Below are 23,082 nucleotides of genomic sequence, written 5' to 3'. Positions count from 1 at the left end.
ATAATCTGTTTTTTTGAGGTTGATATACCTATATTAAAAGAATTATACAATACAAAATTGTTGTTATTGTTGAAGAAATATGGTTTTAATTATTCGGCATTTGTTAGTAGTGTAGACCTATCGAACTGTAAATTACACCATTTTGTTAATTAAATTGGTATTTTGTTAATTATTTATTATATAAGTTAATTCATATTACTCAGAAAGAAAATTATGGGTGTTTTTTTGACATACTCATTGTCCTAAAATTATTAAGGAATCATCAGTTTAATTTAGGTAGAAATTTCTGATGATAATATAATTATTAAAAGAAAACAAACAATTACTTCAAAAAATTATTATTGCCTTAAATTTACAGTATTACCACAAATCTAAAAAGTCATTTATTTTTGTCTAAGTGAACAGCAAAGCATTAAAGATGCAGTTGAACTGTGATCTGAAACTTTTTAAAGCCAGTACTTATCATTTTCTAGAAAAAGGCAAATCAGATTTTTATTATACCGATTACCAACACCTTTGACATCTTGAACTTTCAACATGGGCATAATTTTAAGAATGCCTTGCAAAGTAGTTATGAGTTAAATTTATCAATACAGAAAGAAAGTTTATCAATGCTATCTAAATTGTGCACATCCATGACAGTAATCTGTAAAAATTCTTGCTCACAATTTCAGACCAGGCTGATTAATTGAAAGAATTTTGGATTGCTATTTCAAAGGATATACTTTTTCTGAAGATAACAAGACTGAACTAGGATATTTTAGAAAGCTATTTTCCCCAATTGCAGGTGTCTTTTATGACCAACTTAATCCTATAACTGTATTTCAATTCATTAAATTCTTACTGATAGACAATAATTCCCATGTGTTCAGAATGAAGGTACACAGCCTTCAGCAAATGAAGAAACTGAATATCTGATTTCTTTAAAATTTCTGAAAATGTCAATCATTTTCAGAAGAAATTAGATAAAAAAATATAATCTATACTTTACCTTCCATGATAGATGATATTTTACATGTAATTAGTGATGATTCACTATGACAGACATTCACCCGATTTGGAATATTTTTGGGTATTGTATTTAGTATTTATTCATAACTATGTTCTTCCCTATCTATACTAAACTTTACTTAGAGAATATAAATTAATAGTTTGTTTGCAATAGTTGCATTTTACAGAACCAAAATACTAATACTAATACTCATACTGTATTCAATTAGCTTGTAGACTGAAGAATAAACTAAAATTGCGTTTGTATGAGTGATTTCATCATGATTCTGTTGAGTCATGTTCTGTGTATCAGTACAGATTCACAACACGGCCATATCTACGTACTTGCAACACTGTAATCATTACTTATATATTAGTTATCATGTAATTAGTCATATAGTAGTCACATATATCCAAATGTTTATAAAATGTTATGTCTTCTCAGTTCTATTAAAACTCATCTTTTCATATGATCACTTTTTTGTGCTTGTGTTCAATTTTTGTGTTTCTGTTATGTGTTTACTTAACGCTAATATTATTTAAAGCAATTTTTTTCTAAGTTTACAGGAATGTGAGTAGTGTATTCCTAGATTTGTGATTTGAGTTATCATTATTTTGACATCATGTCTAATACTGATTCAGCTGATAGTGCACGATTATTGACCCTCTGAAAAAAAGGCTGCAAAAAAGTCTGCAAGTTGAGCGGAAAAATACATAATTTTAAATGCTTTCAAAAGCGAATTACAGAGTAATCCAATAGTGTTGATTTCAGATGTAATTAGTAAAACTGCTAACATAAGTGGAAGTTGTGCTGGTTCAGTGTACAATGTGATTACGAAGTATTAATTTACTAATGAATTATGGTCTCCTGAGAAAACAAAATCCTGCAGGTCAGTTGAAGAAAAAGTTGACGATTTTGGTAAAAAGCGATTCGTAAAAAAGTACATGAAGTTTATTTTCAAAATGAACGTCGTACAATAGACAAAGTGTTATGAGTTGTAAAAGATGATAATGATGTACCAGATTTCTGAAGAACAACTTTTTATAAATCTTTAAATCATGAATTTTACATATGAAAAATGGGGTCAGGAAAGTGCTTTAATTGGCAGGGATGATGTCATTATATGGCGAAGATATTACTGCACTGAAATTAAAAAAATGAGGCAAGAAGGCCATAGAACATATTATATGGATGAAACTTGGGTCAACGAAAAGTTTCGTTTTAAAAAATAAAGCTGTGAATGTTTTAACAGAAGCCTTTCTATGTGGCTTATCAACCAGTAATAAGCTCAATTGGATAAAGGTAGGCATCTCATAATTATGCATATCGACAGTGATAGTGGGTTTGTCAATGGTATTTCTGGATTTTTGAATCTAAATGTACAGGAGACTATCATAATGAGATGAAATAGTTTGACGATGTTACCTTTTCTGGAAGACGTAATTCGGTTATTGTCTTAGACATGGTTCCTTATCTTTCTTGTAAAAAGGAAAAAATTCCAGCGTGTCTTGGAAAAACAATGATATCAAAATGTGGCTTAGTTCAAACTGAATGATTCTTGAAGAGGATGAACTTAAGGTCTAATCATCGCAAAGGTTTTCACTTATTAAAAGTAGTTTTAATGTGTGTAAAATTTATGAGTTAGAAAGATTCAGTGGTAAAACCGTGCTTCAATTACCTCCCTATCATTGTGAATTCAGTCCAATTGAGTTAATTTGGGGACAAATCAAAAGTTATGTAGTATCAGAAAATACTACTTTGAAAATATCTGATGTTAAAAATTTATGCTTAAAAGCCATCAATAAATGAGCCAGCAGGAATGGAAAAACTCTATAAAACATGTAACGGATGCTGTTGAACCAAATTATTGGGAATTTGATAAGATAATAGAAAACAAAATTGAGCCTCTCATTGTATCTCTTATTACTGACAGCACTATGGATTTCTTGCAGTCAAATTACGATAACTGTACTGAATTATTTATTTATTGTCACAGAAATTTTTAAAAAATATTAGTGAACTTTTACTGTTAATGGACAGACAATTTCATAACTCTTAAAAAACTCAAGGAAACTACCTAACAACAAACAATTGTAATAAATAAAATACTCATGGGTTATGTGCCAAAGAAGGTAGGAAATATTTTTTGATCATTTAACATGTCTTAATTTATTTAAATTTAAAATATATGTATAATTTTTGTAAAATATGAGTGCATGGTTACTGAATATTAACGTTGTATAGTGTTTTTATATGCATAGGAGGTGCTTGTGAATCGGCTGCCTGAACACTCATACGCACAGTTGGTTTACTTCTACTCTATAAGCTAACTGAATTAGATATAATTTTCGTCCCAAAAAATAAAATCATCATTAGATGAGTATCTAATAAGATAGTTTACCTTTTTGTCAGTAAACCGTATTAATTAATTAGCTGCAACATTCTGTAAATATTAAAAGTTACTTGATTAATAACAAATTAAATTAATAGAATAATAAGATTTTGTTTTAATGTGCTGTAGTACAGTAAGGCCATGGTCCTACAATTGTAGGTTAGATGACATTGCAACAATATTTGCCAGATGAAGAGGGATGTGTACCATTTATTTACTGTGAGCATAAAGTAAGTGTGTCGGAGATAATGTAAATGCTGATCATTTTAGGTAACTAATCACTTGATTTGTTGCAAGAGATATAACTAGAATGGTTTCAGCAGGACTGTCTAACAGTGCTGTTGAAGTGAGAAACTGGCTCAACATGATTCTTAAATAAAATTGATTCCTAAATCGATTGTCTTGGCTGTGTGGATTGATTTGATCTGAATCCCTTTGATTTCTTATTTTGTGGTATAATAAAATTCAAAGTTTAATCCAGATCATCTCAAGCAAAGCATTTTATATTAATTTTTATTTCAGAGTAAAAAATGTCCTTTCAGTGAAGGGTAGCTCTGTTAAAATAAGAAATGTAATGTCTTCTCAAGATTACGTGTTGGTTTTTATGCATGTAAAAAGTGTATTTGCATACAATTTCTTTGCCCAAACTTTGTTGTCATTCTGTTCAATCTCAAGCAAGACTTGTTTACTGTTACTTGGTCATTTTGTTTTTTGACAAAAAACTGATTGATATGGAAAGTAGAATGGGGCAACAATTCTGATTTAGATATCTAAAATTGCTTCTTGTTGATATACCCTCATATTATTTTTTACTTTATACTATTTGTTCCTGTCTTATTTTCTATAATGGTAAGGAACCGAGATATGGCTGGCAACTAATGATTGCTGTCCATTGGTTGTAATTTATCAGTTGCTTAGATATTAACAGTCTAAAAAAATCCTTTTAGCTAATTATTGGAGTTTATAACAAGATTCTACATTTTTGTAAACTAATACCATTCAGCTGTTAATGAAAAAATATAAAAGAACTACTCAAAAAATAATACCTTTTTCTTGTATGTCAGTGTCCTGTATCTTACAAATTCTATAATAATAATTTAAGAAATATTATTTTTTATTTATTGTTTGTACTTTGTACTCTAGATAATACAAGAGGTGTCTTATAATAGGACTGAATACATGTGTTGCAACAGTTTTCCTACTTCAGGAAACATTTTTGAAATTACTGAAAAGTATTGTTGTCCAAGGCCTGCAGGAATTTTTTTTGTTTTTTATGTATACTACAAAAACACTCCTTGTGAGAATTTTTTTCATATATGGGAACAAGAAAAAGTTGTTTAGGGTTTATTAGGGAGGGTGAGGGATGACGAACATCTTGTTTTTTGACAAAAACTATTTTATTACAGTGAGTAGTATGGAAGGGTTGTTATGGTGCAGAAATCAAATCACTCTTCCATATTGTTGATGTTCTCACCACAAACTCACACATCATTCTCGATACATTCATGTAGAAATGCAGATTCACCATCTATTCAGGAAGAACAAATTCTTTATGAATGGTCACATTCACATCAAAAAACCAAATGAACATTATTTTATATTTGATTGAACTTGGCCGTGCTTTCTTTGATTTCTCTGATTTCCACAGACTTGGCTGTGTTTAGTTCCTGGGTTATAACCATACCATTAACTCTCCACCTGTCACACTTTAAAAAAGAAAGTGAAGATAATTTGAAGCCAGTTCTTCAAATCACAGCACACATTACCAAGTAAAAATTTTGCCGAAATGAATTTCATGCTCAAATCATTTGTTAAAATTCATTACCAAGAATGTGAAGAAACAAATTGATTCAAAAATCTTTTTAATAGTCCTATAACATCTTTGTAAATTGCATTGCAAACGTTTACAAGATTTTCATTATTCCTAATTGTGAAGGTCAATCAAATATTGGTTGGTCACAAGTGACTTGTCCCTTCATGATTAATAAGATTTTTGATGCAATTTATTTTTAATTATTTTCTTCAAAATTATGTTTCATTCTATATTGATATCTTTAATAATTATTATCTTCACACAGTTACATTGCTATTAATTATTTATTTTATGTACAAGTGACATATAAACACTATTTTTTATCGATTAATTTTTTGCTTTGTATAAAGTACTGCTCTAATGTTGCTCTTCCAGACCAAGTAATACCGTAGCATTTCATTTTTGTACCTGGAATACCTAGCTTTCCTGACATGCTACACTGGCTTCTTAAACTGATGTCCTGCTGAAAATGATGGAACTCAATTTCTAGGGGTATTGGTGGTCATTCTTGGTATCAAAGTAATTTTTATTTTTCCCTAAATATTTATTTAGAATTTAAAATTTTAAATGGTTTATACCTAATTATGTTTTTATTCCTAAAAATGATATAATTAATGATACAGAAAATCCCATTTCAAAATAAAGTTTTTATCTAACATGAAACACTTGAGGTAACTGTAATTAAATAATTTGTATAATTTGACTTCATTTTTTTTATTAATTTTTCCTAATTATTACATTAATAGATTTGATCATGTAAATTACTGTGTCGTTTAAAATAAGTCCATTCTAAAAATGATAAATACTGTTAAAGTAGTATTATTGTTCAACTCAGCTAAGTAACTGTTTTGGTTTATATATAATAATGGACTAATAGAGAATCAGACACAAATCAGGATAATGGATATAAGTAGAAATAAATTTATTAATAGAATACTATAGTTATTTGTATATTGTCATTATACGCCTGCTTATATGATAGTATTTTACAAATTTGTTTAGTTTTAATTATTAATATTGCTGTCATTCTTCATTATTTTTTCTTAATGTTTATAGGATTATTGTACTAGTTCCTCACTATCACCTAATAGATAATGAGGAACTATAATTCATGTTGATAGTCATCTTACTTTTGATATTATATCATTTCTTTGTTTGTAAAGTGTTTATGAGTAAAATCTGAGAATAGTTATCTGATTTTGCTAAATGAAATGTACAAAAATAATTCAGTATTTCTAAATTCTATTTGACAGACGCAAATAGCTTATCTCTCATAGGTGTGATTAAAAATATTGCTACATAGAAAATTACTGAAATACAACACATTCTCATTTTAAATTACTACTTACGTAGCAAAGTTAATTGGATATGGGTCATTCAAATATAAACCGGGATTTGTTTACATAGCTTTATTGTTATTAGTTAAAATTACAAAAAAATTACTGATTTTTCTACATAGTTTCCTTCAGCAGAATTACATATTCTTCCTTCACTGGGTAAGTAGTTTACTGATTCCCTCATCAGAAAAACAAGTTGGCTGCCTCAACAACCATTTGCACATGTAATGTTTGACTGTGACATTGTCTTTGAATCTTCCCCTCCTAAAGCTTCTTTCAGCAAACCAAACATGTGAAAATCACACAGTGGCAAGTCTGGACTGTGGTGGGTGTTCAAGAGGTGTGTCGAATGAATTTTAGTGAGTCAGCTGTTGTTTGTAGCTGTGTTTTGTAATGGAGAAGCAGGATGTTGCATTTGTTGTGATAACCAGTCCTGACATCAACAACTGGCACAGTATGTTGCATTTACCATCCTTCGTCTGTGCAGGAAATTTTTGTAGTGTATGAAAATGCCATGCCTGACTGGGATTTGAACCCAGGACCTCCGTATGAAAAACTGAGATGCTACCACTCGTGCCACAGAGGCCGGAAAAACACAGTTGCAAGAATTTTTCCAGCTGACAAGTGATTCTTGGTCCTGATTGGTGTCCCCTCTTCACTTTTCCACCACACCATACTTGTTCTCTTGCTTTCCGGGATATAATGGTGGACCTACATTTCACCACAGGTCACAGTATGGTTCAAAAATACCTCTCCTTTCTCAAAGCGATTCAGAAGCTGCTGACAGATGTCTTCTCAGATTTCTCTGCTTCAGTGAGAACACATGGATCTCACCTCACTGACTTTGTAGTATCCAAGAGTGTGTGACAACAATATTGAAACACACTCCCACCACTTATGCCCACCTCTGATGTAATTTCAGCAACGGTTACATGGCAGTTCACCTGAATGTTGTCATCATTGACGATGTTCGTGACTTTTGTTCTTCACTGCATCATGGCCACTTCAAAATTTTTTGACTTTATCAAACATTTCAGTTTTTGACGGGTAACTTCTCTGAACTATGCCTGGAGTCATAAAAATTTAAGAGGATTTTTTCATCTTTGCTGGCGAGAAATCTGATTATAATTCACTGCACAATGGATGATGGTGCCTCCTGCTTGGACATTCTGCTACTGATGTGGGAATGTGACCTACAAGTGTAGGTGTGGCTGGCTGGTTGCTTTGCTCCACACACATCCAACCAACTACCCGTAGTGCCCTGCCACATTCACTGCTTTTGCTCAGTTTGTGTGGCAAAATTCTGGTTTATAATTGAATGACCCTTGTAAATTTAAGTTTCAGGGTGTATTGAAAAGTGATAAGAAAATCACTAAGATAACCATCCTGGGGTTTGGCCCAGAGGTTGTATGTTTTATATGGGCATTTACAAATATAATGCGTACAGTGATATAAAGGAGAACATGAATATTCTGATTTGTATTTAAAAGTAATAACAGATGCTAATGCTAGGCTGAAATCATCTAATAATATGATAAATTGAATTGATTTCTTGTGAAGTACTTTTCTAAGAATCAAATGCTCATATAATTGCATCAGTTTGTAAAATGTGGGAGATCATTTAATTATTTAAAAATGTAAATATTGTTATAAAATAAAAATTACAGTGTTTATATTGTACAGAAAAAGAGGAGTGTAAAAAAATTATTATTTGCAGAACACTTGCAACTGGATATAAGGATAGTAGTAAATGTATATTTAACACAAAAATTAGGCCTTTAATTGTGCTCAGACTTTAATAATTATGCAAATTAAAATTTCAATTTATTAAATTTTTATTACTGTATATTGTGTAGTTATATATATTGTGGTGGTTTGACAATTTCTGATTATTTTATCTTAATTTGTTATCCATATAATTACACCCCAAAATGCAGAAGAAACTTATATATATTCTTAACATGAGATGTGATGTCATGTGGCAAGGGGTGGTCAGTTAATAATTCTACTCATACTTCTATAGTAATTACTGCTTTAATAATTTTTGAGGAAATTATCAATTTAATGAAAGTTTTCCTTCAAAAAAGGTTAAGTAAAAATTGACCGACTAAATTATCGTGTGTCACTCTTTCTGGTATATTTGTTTTATTTGAAATGGAAGCAGAAAATATTGTTATGGTTGTAAGGGAGAAAAGTAATTTTTTTTCAGTGAAATACTTTGTGTGAATAATATTTTTTTTTAGAAGGAACTTGAACATTTTCCTATTATTTAAATTGTGTGAAACTAAATTTGTAAAATATATGGTTTACTGTAAAATAAAATAGGATGCTATTTCTGCTTGACTCCACCTATAAAAGCAGTATTGTCACACCTATAAAAGCAGTATTGTCAATGAAGAAAAGAGGAACACAATTCAATATCCTAATCTTCCATCTGCTATTCGATCTATTCCTCATTCAAATAGTTTATGTTCCTATTTCACTCCAAAATCTTAAATTAAAAAATGAAGACAGTGTGGAAGAAGAAGAATCCAACAAGCCTTCCATGTCCCATGACTGTGATGATGAGAAAGATAATAAACAGCACAGACTGAGTCAAGCGGAATTGAGTGATCTCATTTGAGACCTTGATTTGTCGAAGGAGAAGGCAGGACTTCTAGGGTCAAGACTATAGTGTTGAACTACATTGGAGAAGATTCCATTGCTAAAGGGATCTGCTTTCTTTTTTTTAAGAAGAAAAACAATTTTTTTTGTTACAATGTTAATGGCTTGATAAAATGTTTGAATTTGAATCATGATCCAACTGATTGGAGGCTATTCATAGACTCCTTCAAGCTTAGTTCTGAAGCTGCATTACTTCACAACGGCAACCATCTTCCTTCTATTCCTATTGGTCATGCAGTTCACATGAAGGACCCACCGGGTTGGTCTAGTGGTGAACACATCTTCTCAAATTTGGGAGTCGAGAGTTCCAGCGTTCAAATCCTAGTAAAAGCAATTACTTTTATACGGATTGGAATACTAGATCGTGGGTACCGGTGTTCTTTACGGTTCGTTTTTCAGTTAACTATACATCTCAGGAATAGTTGAACTGTAGTCTTGTACAGTCTCCGTTCAACCATACATATCATCCTCTGAAGTAATACCTGAACGATAATTCCCAGAGGCTAAACAGGAAAAAGATTTCACATGAAGGAAACAATCCTCCTAGACTCAATCAAATATGCTGAACACAAGTGGAAAATCGGTGACAATCTAAAAGTCATCATTGTACTCTTAAGAATGCAACTGGGGTATACTAAATACTGATGCTTTTTATGTATGTGGGCCAGTAGAGATAAGAAATTACATTATATTCAAGCAGATTGGCGTGCAAGAAATCTTCACGTAATTCTCTTCAGACCTAACCAACTGCCAGGTATGCTTCCATCAATTAAGAACTCTTAGAATGTAACTGTCATTAAAAAAATGTCAAATCGACTTTCTGTGTTGTCAGTATATGTAATTAAAATACTTGCATCTATTGTATATCACAGAAACTAGAGCTAATAAAAATTTATCTTTATCATATTCGTTTTTTTCAGCCCAAAATTAGTAAGATTTGAATCATGAAGGAAACATTCAAAAAAAGATTTTTTTGTTGGGCAGTGTTATTTAATAATACGCTTTGGAATGATCTTTTACTTTCACAACTAAAATTTTTTATTAATTTAGCCCCAGTATACAGACAGGGTTTTTTTTTTTTTAAATAACTTAAAATTGTATTTTTGCTGTCATTAGGCAGCTAAGTACTTCAGTATATTACTGATATTTAATGAATAATGATCATGGACATGTTCATATTTTTCAAGAATAAGGATTTTATACATATAATTGTAAAGTACATTGTCACATGTTATCAATTTTAAAAAGAGTATCAAAAGACTACATATGTTAAAAGTTTACAAAACTATTTATTTACTGTTGAGTTTCTGTGTACAAAATACCATATGAGCAATTTAAAGCTGAACCAAGCCAACTCAAACTGCAATTACTTGAGTTTAATGCCACTACTATTAGTACCAATATTTGTTCTGTATGTTACTCTTCTTGTTGTCAGTTATAAACTGTTTATGCTTCAGTGCAGTTTAGTTACATTCTTTGCAATGTGATTTTCTAAAATACCTTATTTGATCGAGAAAGGGGTTGATATAGTAGAATCCTTTTGTGTGCATCAGATATTCGCAGTATCCCAAAGTAAATGCCACAATCCCAACAAAGAGTACCAATATAATACGGTTGAAAAATAATGTAAAATGGGATCAGTTTCAAATGAAAAATAAAATAAACAACTTTCCATTCGAAATTTCAGATATTCAAAGAAGAGTTTCTACCACCCTGAAAAAATATTTTTTTAGTTATCTCAACAAAGAGGTATAAAATACACATTTTGTCATAATATTCTTGATATCGTGTAATACAACAACAACCGTACAACAAGTTAATAGAACAGACAAACTGAAACATCTCAATTATTATGACTGGCTTTTCAAAAATATTGTCAACGGGTAGATAGACCAGTGTTGTATTATATATATCAGACGAGAAATCGTTTAATTTTTCTGCACATTTTATTTTGCACAACACCAGCTATCAGATGATTGAAAACTGTCACCATATATTTGAGCATTCATTTCACGATAAGAAAATCAGTGTTATTTCTGGTAATCATGTACCGAAATCGATACTTTTTGACCGGTTTTTCGATACAGAAGTGTACAGCACAATTTTTTAAGAATTGTACGGTCGGTTAACAAATTGTGAAACAGTATTATAAAGATGAATGTATCATACATCAAATGATTCACCAGTACGCTTTCATGCAGCTTTTAGAGAAGAACGAACTCCTAGCAGAACACAGTGGCCTCAGTGTTTTCCAGATTTGTCTAGTCGGGAGTTTTTCCTTTACTATTACTTAATGAATTTTTTTATGAAGTCCTCCTATATTGGTAAACTTAAGGTGAACATTCAACAAAAAATTGATGACGCTGACAACAATGTTTTGCATCAGCTGAATCAATGCAACAGCCACTTTTTTCAGACTTTTGGTTTGCTTGGCATTTCTCCTTCCACCACCCCATTTGGTCGCCCCAAAGCATACGACCAAATGTTTGTGCCACAAACTGCTACTGAGCCTCAAACAGTTTGGCGACCAGTGTCCTAAGTAACTCCTAGAAATTACCTAACAGCATGAGCAAACAAAGTGCGGTGCCATACACCACCGCCTTACATGTTCCAACCGCTTACTTGTCATATATTTCAACTACTAAAAATATATATGACATCCATAAATTAAAATTTATTTCATCGAGACAGCAATTTTCTGCCACGCCTAGGTTGCTGAATGCCAGCAAGTACCTGCCCGCCATATTAAAGCGCTTGGAACCTTAATTGGCTGGTGGTCAGCCATACATACCTCTAGGTTAGCTTCACACAGCAGTGCGATAGGAGTCTTTTCCCTTAGGTAAACTACTGATGTCAGTTGAACAAAGCAATTGCATCAAAGAACTCCCACAAGGTCCGACAATGCGGCTCTTGCTACATTGACTTGCAGCTTGTGACTGGCCAATTTTCCTCCTGACCTCTAAGTTCCAGGGTGGCCCGGTCTCTAGCCTCCCCAAGAGCAGGGAAGTCAACAAAGCCACTTAAACACAAAAGTACATCGCTGCGCAGGACACTCACTTTGAACATCTTTTGTAAAAATATGATAAAATATGTAAATTTTTGCTAATTCCAATAACTATTTAATTTATTTTTTCATTTCATTTGTAAAATGTTGTATGGTGCAACTGTGTTTATTGTGTAACAGTTCAGTTTTAAGCTGCACAGCTGTACTTTATAAACTGTAATTGTGATTGTACTATGAAATTTAAAATAGCTAATGATAATTAATATAAAATTTAAAAAAAATTATGACACTAATATTAAATTTATAAAATCAATACTGTACTTTACACAAGGTTATTTATGTTTACTATTTATAAAAGGAAACTAGCTTATACTTTTAACTAGGACGTTATCCCTGATTCAAAATGAACTCAAAAGATAACTTCTTACACTTAACCACAGAAAATAACATTGTCACATTTTTATTGCAAAATGTTCCATACTTTTATCTCATACATTCTGACTACTATCACATAGATCCATTCTAATCAATCGCTGTCAGTAGTATTTATATCTCTGGGACTATAGGTTTTTCAAGTGACAGCAGCTGATCCATCCCTTTGTTCATTCAAGCATAATGGTTACAAAACAACACTTATTGTCCTAACCGTTATTTTATTTTTTAGAATTCTCTTGATATAAAATTCGTAGTTTATAATAAAAATATTCTCCATTTTTTCTTGTCATTCCTCTCTCTCTTTATCACCCTTTCTTTCTTTCTTTCTTTCTTTCTTTCTTTCTTTCTTGTTTTCACACTATTCAATTTTAAAAGTTTCTCTACTTCTCACAATATTATCATGTTATTTTCACTAATTATATTGATATAAAAACATACTACATAACTAACTGTTTTATATTTAACAGTAATCTATTAGCATCTTTATAACTGCAATTTCTTTATAATTTAGAACATGAGGAGATTCCCTCTCAATAAACTATTTATACCAATAATTCACCCACAACAGCTGAACACTCTCTTTTTCTGTTTAGTCTCTGGAACCACCATAAGAGATTACTCCAGAAATTGATCATCCACATGAACTGAGATTGTGGAAGACTACACTTCTACAATCTCAGGTCGACCTGAGACTGTACAACACTACATTTACCAGGTGTGTAAATATTAGAATTTGCCCATAGATGGCCCTAGCTGTCAATGTAGTTATTATAAAACTGCATATGACACAATTTTCGTTCTTTGACACCTGACAAAGATTTTCAACTCCCAATACAAGTTTCACACAACAGTAATTAGCATTGAAGATGTCAAGTTTTGTACCTACAAACTATGATTTGCAGGCAGCATTGATTTTCTGTTACCATTTAAAGAAAACTAGTGCGAATCACATCGAATGCTTATCAAACCTTACGGTGAGCATGCTCTTGGTAAATCACAGAGCTTTGAATGGTTTAAAAAATTCAGAAGTGGCGATTTTGATGTGAGAAACAAAGAACTTGGAAGACCACCAAAAACGTTTGAAGACAGCAAATTGCAAGCATTATTGGATGAGAATGATGCTCAAACTCAACAATAACTCGCGAATCAATTAAATGTAATACGAGAAGCCGTCTCCATACGTTTGAAAGCCATAGGAAAGATCCAAAACATGGGAAAATGGGTTCCACATGAACTGAATGAAAGATGGCAAGAAAATCGAAAAACCACTGGCGAAATGCTGCTTGCCAGATACAAAAGAAAGTCATTTCTTCATCAAATTGTGGCAGGTGATGAAAAGTGGATATATTTTGAGAATCCTAAGCATAAAAGATGATGGGTAACTTTAGGTGAACCATTGACGTTGATTTCAAGGCCAAATCGTTATGAAAAGCAGACAATGCTCTGTGATTGGTAGGATCAGAAGGGATTAGCAGCTCTATTATGAGCTGCTAAAACCTGGTGAAACCATTAATACTGAATGCTACCGACAACAGTTGATCGATTTGAATCAAGCATTGCGTGATATAAGACCGGAATATCAAAAAAGACAACACAAAGTGAGTGATTTTGCTTCATGATAACGCACCATCACACACAGCAAAATCGGTCAAGGAAACGATTGAGGCGTTCAGTTAGGAAATGCTTTCGCTTGTGGCTTACTCACCAGACTTGGCTCCATCCGAATACTGTTTATTTGCATCGATGGGACACGCACTTGCTTAGCAACACTTTACTTCTTATGAAAATGGCTCAATCACACTGGTTTGCCTCAAAAAAGCAACAGTTTTTTTTTTTTGACGTGGTATTCATAAATTGTTAGAGGGATGGGAAAAATGTGTAGCTAACGGTAGACAATATTTTTAATAAAATATTTTTTTATAATTTTCATACAATAAACATGTATTTTCTGTTCAAAAATTCCAGTTTCATATTTACACACCTGGTACATTCATACATATCATCCTCTGAAGTAACAGTTTACGGTGGTTGTGGAGGTTAAACAGAAAAAGAAAGGAAAAAGGTCAACCATTCCTGAGATGTGTGGTTAATTGAAACCCAATCACTAAAGAACACCGTCATCTACGATCTAGTATTCAAATCCATATGAAAGTAACTGCCTTTAGTAGGATTGAACCTTAGAACTCTTAACTTAGAAATCAGCTGATTTGCGATGATGACTTCATCGCTAGACCAACCCGTGGTATAAAAGCTGAACACTGAAAAAATTAATTAATATTATTATAATATTAATTTTAACCTGTTTTTTTTTTTGTCTCGTTTTAATAATTTATTATTTTTTTCAGCCAAAAGCAAGTCGACAGGGCTTTATATGCGTTAAGAGGAAACAGTATAAGTGCACTCACTGTTAGTGCTGTTTTAAGCGCTCTAGACAGACAAGTGCAAGTAGCAGAGTGTACTGTAAGAGGATATCTGACTGTAGAACTAGATTTGATTGTTCTAGTTACACCCGTAACTCAGCACGCTTCAGAATTGCAATTAGAAGCATGTTCAAGAGAAGCTGAAAAATTGGCTAGTCTTATACGAAGAAGCAGCCCACGCGTTTTGAGTGAACTTAGTTTAAGTGCGTTGACTGCGGCTACAGTAATACATACAGTTGTCAACTCAGCTGGTATTTTACACATCACACTTCCATATTACATAGTTCCAGCACTGTTTTTGTTACTGAGGTGGTCACGTTTTCCAACTTAGTAAAATCTTCCTTTTTTTTTTTTTTGTTCATTATTTAACTTATTAGTCATTATGTTATGATGTTATTTTATACTTTAATTTTATAAATTAAAAAAAAAAAGTTATTGAAGATGTTAAAAATGAATTTCAGCACCTAAAATTAAAAAAAAAAAAATAAATCACTAACTTACAATAAAATGTCTTAGTTTATAAAAAAAATTTAAAACCAAATTCATATTTTTATAAAAAAAAAGAAAAAAAAGAAGAAAACATTGAATTCTTTTAAAAAGTTTTAAAATTATGTGTGGAATGCAACTATTTATGTCGTGTTTATTAAAAATTTTCAGTAATTTCTCTATCGATAAAAATTAAGTTAAGGTTATTCAATACGTATTTAAGAACTTGGCATGAATCGTTTCAGAATAAAAAAGCATATATGTGAAAAATTTCAAAATTATGTTTTTTAAAAGAAAACACGAAAACTTATTTGAAAGACTAATAATAACCTCAGGTGTTTCAGTTTTCTTATTATCTGGTCTTAGATTGAGCTGTAAGAGTTTTAATTTTATCTCAATTTGGATCGTGTTATATATTTTAAGTTTATTCATGCGCCAGAAGTAATTATTTAATTGTAAATAATTATTTAATATTCTTTAGTTATTTGTTTTTTACTCTAATAACTTTTGAAAGATGGTTGGTATGAATAAATGTGAGGAATTTGCAGGATGCAGTGAATTCTTTCTCATTGAAAGGAAGGAAAAGAAAAAAATGTCATATATGTTTTGCTTTATAACCCTCCTTAACTTTTCTTTTCTTTCTTTTGCAAAAAAATTATAATAAATATTTAAATAGTTTGTAAAATATAAATTTTAAAAATTCATTTGAATTGTCATTGATTATAAATTAATTAATTATGAACTAATAACAAAGTAAATATTATTTTAAATGAAATCTTTTCTATAGTCCATTTTATTTCCATTTTTTTTACGTAACTGCTTTTTGTTAGCAAATAATTAAAGTAATAAATTTAAATTAGTATAATTTATCCTAAAAATAATTTTAATGTAAAATAAACCTAACATAGTGGTAGAGCAACAAAAAAAAATTGGAAAATTTAAGGAGGAAAGATTAATACATAAAACTTTGTAGGTTTTAGAACAAAGTACTCCATTTACAAATTATCTTTTAATGATTACACAACAAAAATTATATCCTACAAATATCCGCCTCTTGCTGAAGTTTCCATAACTTTCTGCAACATTTCAGATAAAATGTACCACCAATGGACATCAATACGAGGTGTGACTATTAAATAACAAGACTAATGCTGTAAAATATTTTTATTTAAATTTATATATAATTAGTTATCCCCTTCAATATACACCCTACAACGCTCCATATGAATTTTCCATTGTTCAAAACAGTGCTGCAAGTCATCTTCATCATGCGTGCCGCTTTTTCTTTAACAGCTTCAACGGTCTGAAATCTTGTTCCTTTTAATGCAGATTTGACCTTGGGGAACAGATTAAAATCACATGGTGCCAGGTCAGACGAATAAAGCAGATATTCTAACACTGGGATATTATACTTTGCTAGAAACAGTGCAGTTTGAGCCTGTGTATTGACTGTTGAAGAACCTACGACTTGTTCTTCCACAATTCGACTCAATTCTTTCTTATTTTTTCATGGAGTTCAGCAACGACCTCAAGGTAGTAATGTTGATTAATAGTTTGACCTTCAGGAATCCAGTGAAGGTACACAATCCCATGAATAATGAAAAAAACAACCATCATTTCTTTGAATTTTTATCATCTTCAACGTCTTCTCTGCAATTTTGGAAATAATTAAACCACTCAAAAACCTGCGCATGTGATAAACATTCATTGCCATACTTTTTTTAATAAAACATAAGTTTCAGTAGTGATTTTTCGAAGTTTCATATGAAATTTCATGACAGTTTTTTGCTTTAATAATACCATTTTTTTTTTTATTTGCTTGGCATTTCTCCCGCCACCACCCCATTCGATGCTGTAAAGCATAAGACCGAATGTCTGTGCCACAAACGGCTACTGAGCTCGAAACACTTTAGCAATCAGTCTCCTAAATAGCTCCTATAGCTTACCTAACAGCATCAGCGGACTAAGCACAGTGCCATACACCACCGGCTTACATGTCCGAACTGCTCACTTGTCATATATTTACTGAAATGGGTAGGCGCACCCCATCAACTATTAAAAATATATATGACATCCATAAATTAAAATTTACTTTGTCAAGACAGCAATTTGCTGCCACGCCTAGGTCGCTGAATGCCAGGAAGTACCTGTTCACCATGTTAAACCGCTTGAAGCCCTAATTGGCTGGTGGCAACCATATATCTCAAGGTTAGCTTCCCACAGCAGTGTGTTAGGAGTCTTTCCCTTAAGTAAACTATTGATGTCGGTTGAACATAGCATCCGCATCAAGGATCTCCCACATGGTCCAACAATGTAGCTCTTGCCACATTGACATGCTACTTGTGAGTGGCCAATTTTCCCCTTGGTCTCTGAGTTCCAGGGTGGCCCGGTCTCTGCCCCCCCCCACACCCCAGGAGCAGGGCAGTCAAATATCAGGTGTTCATTTGACTGTACCTCCCCACAGATGCATAGCTCATCAGCTGCCAGACGGAATCAAAACTTACAATACAGTTATCATTTTTTTGGTAATCAGAAAAAACAGATGTTATCCAAACGAAGGCTATGGCCAGACTAATATGTTTATAGAAATTGGAATGGTAACAATCTGAAGAGAAGGCTTCATGCTACACAGCTGTTGGTTGTACAAATTTGGTGCATGCGCAGTTCTTCTGTAGCAGCATTAGTCTCATTATTTAATAGCCACGCCTCATATCGCCAAGTCTTCACCAGATTCATCAATATTTTAAGGTATCTTGTAGATACTACTTTCAAAAATCTCCACATGCACTTAAATCTAGAGATTTTGCTTGCCATGGTACGAATTTGTTTGCCATTTCTCAAGTGACATGATTCCCTCACAACTGTTATACTACAATAATAGAGATTTAAGTAACATTTACAATTGTATTGTCTTGTTAAAACCAAGGTGACCCAATAAATTATCTGTACTGATTAGTTAGAAATGTTTCGATAATATTGAGAGTTGTTCCGTGATCATTCTCTTATTGTCAAAGAAATACTATCCAACAATCTCTCGAGACTTGATAACACATCAAGCCAGTTTACCTTTTCTGTGTAAAGCGGCTACTTGTAAAGCTAGTTTGAATTTTATATATAATTTTTAAAAACCAGCTTACTAAATGAATTTTCTAATCCATACTATCAGAAATTTTGTTTATTTACGATTTAATACATTTATAAATTAGAAAGAAAGTTTTGGTCGTTTTCAGTAACATTAACTCACAAAAATTTTCAAAATATCTCTAGTCCTGAGGCTTCAGTTCTTGAACAATCTATATTTATGATTAATTCAAGACCAGAAAATTAACAGCAGATATACTGCTCATGTATATTCTCTTAAAAAGTGTGTGAGTGTGCGTATGTGTTTTGTGTGAGTATGTTGTTGCACATTAAAAATGTGTACATTTTATTTATTATTTGTAGTTATTAAAGTATACTTTAATGTATAATTAATTTAATTTATAAGCGCAGTATTTTCAATGTGTTCCTGCACTTTTTTGTACATTTTTAACATCTTTTGTTATTTTTAATTGTTATACTTGTAATTTGTAATATATGTATTTGAAGTGTTATTTTATTTATTTGTTCTAATTTTTTTTTTTTTAATTAGTTATTTTATATTAATATCAATAATTTTAAGGGACTTCCAGTATAATAATATGGATTTTTTTTTTAAGAATGTATTTAACATATTATGTAGAGAAGAAAAACTATAAATGTGGGAATATGCTCAATTATTTTCAGCAAAAGAATTTATTACCGTGTTTTTTTTATAGTTACCATTAATTTATTTTGTTACCAAATTTATTAGTTACAATTTTAGTATAAATTATTGTTAACTTAATGCTTTTATTTAAATAGTGAATCTTTGTTATTATATTTGAGTCGTTTTAATTTTTTTAAATCTAATCTTAAAGATATGTTATAATTTAATTACTACATAATATATCATTATTATTATTATTATTATTTATTAATTCAAGATGTTAGATAGGGTTAATAATAGTAGCAGTATCTAACTTATTCTTTCCTCTCTTTATTAAATTTTCATATAACTTTTTTATTGTTCGTGTACTTAAACATGTACAAACTGCAGTCTCATCAAAATTACAAAGAAAACTTCTCCTTTTCTTTGGCCCATTCTGTATAATTACATTTGCAATTAAATGAAAATGTTACCGTGATATTAATTCAGCATTGTTTTTGTATAATTTACATTTACTCATAAAAAAAAGAAATTCTTTTACATTATAGCTCATTTATATATACAGAAAACAACTGTATTTATTATCAGCAATAATTGTATTTATAATACTAGTGTATGTATGTAAATTATATTACCATTGTATTTAAAATCAATGGAACTGTTTTATTGTACTAATTCTATTTGTATTAAAAATTTGTTGAAGATTATGTACACTTGTCTTATGAGGTGTGGCTATTAAATAACGATACTAATGCTGTAAAATATTTTAGTTTAAATTTATACATATTTAGTTATTATCTCCTTCAATATACACCCCTCCTCTATCCCTACAACGCTCCATGCGAATTTTGCATTGTTCGAAACAGTGCTGGAAGTCTTCTTCTGTGAGCTCTTTCATGACATATGCCACTTTTTCTTTCGCAACTTCAAACGGTATGAAATCTTGTTTCTTTTAATGCAGATTTGACCTTGGGGAATACATAAAAGTAACATGGTGCCAGGTCAGACAAATAAGGCGGATGTCTACTAACACTGGAGTGTTATACTTGGCTAGAAATGTTTACAAATAATGCAGTGTGTTGTCCGGATGAAAAATCCATGACTTATTCTTCCACAATTCAGGTTGTTTCTTATTTTTTCACGGAGTTGAGCAACGACCTCAAGGTAGTATAATGTTGATTAATAGTTTCACCTTCAAGAACCCACTGTAGGTACACAGTCCCATGAATATAAAAAAAATCATCATCGCTTTGAATTTTGATTTGCCCGTGCCTTCCAGTGCATGGATTGACACTTAGTTTCTGGATCATACATGAAAGCCAAGATTCATCACTTGTTATTGCTCTTTCCAAGAAGTTTGGGTCATTTTCAGTGGCATTCAAACTATCAGAAGAAACATTTTCACGAGCTTCTTTTGATTCGATTTTGAGAATTTTAAGGCACCATTTTCACACACACTTTTTGCATGTTAAAATTGTTGTGTAAAATTTGCATTATGCATTCTTTGTCAATTTCTATACTTTCAGTAATCGCAGAAATAGTTAGTTAACTGACAGTCAGATGAGATCAGATTATCAATTTTTTCAATATTTTTATCAGTTTTTGATATGGAAAGGCGACTTAGACGAACATCATTCAATGTCTTCTCAGCTATCTTAGAAACACTTAAACCACTCAAAAATCCACGCACATGATAAAAATTCATATACCTTTTTTAATAAAAGATAAGTTTCAGTAGCGGTTTTTTCAAGTTTCATATGAAATTTTACAACTCTGCTCTAATAAAACACTTAATACTAACAAACACTAGCAAAAAAACAGATATTATTCAAACAAAGGCCACGGTCAGACTAATATTTCTACAGAAGTTGGAATGGCAACAATCAAAAGAGAAGGCTTCATGCTACACAGTTGTCGGTCATACGAATTTGGTGCATGCACAGTTCTTCTGTAGCTACATTAGTCTCGTTATTTAATAGCCACACCTCGTAATTATTTTTAGCACAAAAGGGTGGGTATTGGTTATTGCTATTTATTAAGAGCAAAATAATATTTAACTTAAAAAGAGCCTGCATCACTTAGTCTATAAATAATAGCTTATTGGCAAACGCTTAGATAATAATGGACTTCATTTTCAACCCCTTCTATAAATCCACTTCTATACACTTTTCAACATGTTTGAACTTTGTATTCTTGTTAGTTGTACCCTGTTCATTTTCTGGATGCCATTGGTAATGTTTTTCTTTTCAATTCCTGCAGGGTGTGTAGATTGCTCCTGTAAACAATTTCTTTTAAGTAACCCCATTTCTGGATTAGTCAGATCAGGGAGTCTTGGTGGTCGTAATCCTTTAGAAATGATTATTCCTCTGAAAAAATCCTGCATTCAACATAGATAATATTTTAGAATTCTTCCCACTGCAGTATGGGTTGAACCTCGTGAAATGTTATTAAACCTTTCAGGCACATTTCTTATCTTACGCCGTACATGTTTTATAAGATTTTTTAACTTGCTTCTAAATAACAGTTTTCACTGGTGTTTCCCTTCCAAATTTCTCCCTGAACACATAACATGAGATTTCATCTCTAAATAAGTTTCCACCGCAAATGCATGTTCAACAGTTAAACACAATTTAACGAACAACACACGATTATGCAACCTTGTTTAAAATTCAGTGCTCGGTACAGACTGGCACTACTCAAATGTGCAGGCGATAAACAGCCCTCCCTATTCCAGCTTCTATATTATTGTACCCATCTTACAGCAATATATTTATTTAGTATAAACTAATGAGTGTTGAGGCCTCTTTTAAGTTGAACACCTGTATTAATAAAATTATAAAGCAGTAATCATCTAATTATTAAACATTAATAGTATTTAGTTATATTTAAACAAAATGTTAAAATTGATGATTATCATGATAACCTGAATTAAAATTTATTAAAATTAGCCAGCTATCAAGACAGAATGTCAGTTTGTTCACACAATCTTTTTTTTTTATTTCTTTTTTGTATTTGTTAATTTAATTTTTATTCAATAACATTTTTTTAGCACTAAATGAGTTCTGTATAAAATTATGATTCAAAACGAACTAAATTCTAGATTTATAAAAACTCACATCGCATCATGATTTAATATGTTAACAAATTTGTGACCTTTTCAAAAAAAAAATTTACTTATTTTAGGATTAAATTAAAAGAAATTTCTGTAGGCTATTTTATTTACTTTTAATTTATCAACATTGGATGTTTAATCAGCGTGTAAAAAACAAGTTTGTGTGCTTATACATAAAAGTAACTCTTCATGTATACTCTCATTTTCATACTAATTATTATTATTATTATTAATGAGATAGTTATAATATTATTTTGTCATAAAATTAAAATTACCAATAAATTTAGATAAATTTAATATTAATTGTTAAATTAATTTATTACTATATATTTTTAAAAATGTAATGAACGTGTTTGTAATTCATTAAATTTATAATAAATTAGATAATGAGTTATAGAATACTTATTTAAAAAATTATATGTGATTTCCCAATTGTGTAAAATTTCAATTTTTTTCTTAATATGAAAGTTGTAATTTTGTAATCACATTTTTATATATTACATTATCAAATGATTGTTTCAATAATAATATAATTATGTATTATAAAACATATCATTAATCTAATAGACAAATTTAAAATTATAAAGATAAATATGAATTGATTGGATGTTTATGTATATAAGTTATAATTTCAAAATTATGACTCTAAGTATTATTTAATTTGAGTTTCTATTCTGTAATTATCTTTATTTATTACATAG

At 31.0% G+C, this 23,082-nt stretch overlaps 1 protein-coding gene across 2 annotated transcripts in view; it reads left to right on the top strand.

Moving 5' to 3' along the window:
- LOC142317349 (uncharacterized) overlaps positions 1-22,537 on the top strand; it is a 74,374-nt gene extending 51,837 nt beyond the window's left edge. For both annotated transcript variants that reach the window (XM_075353832.1, XM_075353831.1), the window contains one exon: positions 14,982-22,537. The gene's annotated coding sequence lies outside the window, so the exon portion shown is untranslated. The remainder of the gene's footprint in view (positions 1-14,981) is intronic.
- Positions 22,538-23,082: the final 545 nt, after the last annotated feature.

The sequence above is a fragment of the Lycorma delicatula genome, chromosome 1 (assembly GCF_047948215.1).
Source record: "Lycorma delicatula isolate Av1 chromosome 1, ASM4794821v1, whole genome shotgun sequence".
In the NCBI taxonomy this organism is placed as follows: Eukaryota; Metazoa; Arthropoda; class Insecta; order Hemiptera; family Fulgoridae; genus Lycorma; species Lycorma delicatula.
This window is presented reverse-complemented; position numbering and strand designations above follow the sequence as displayed.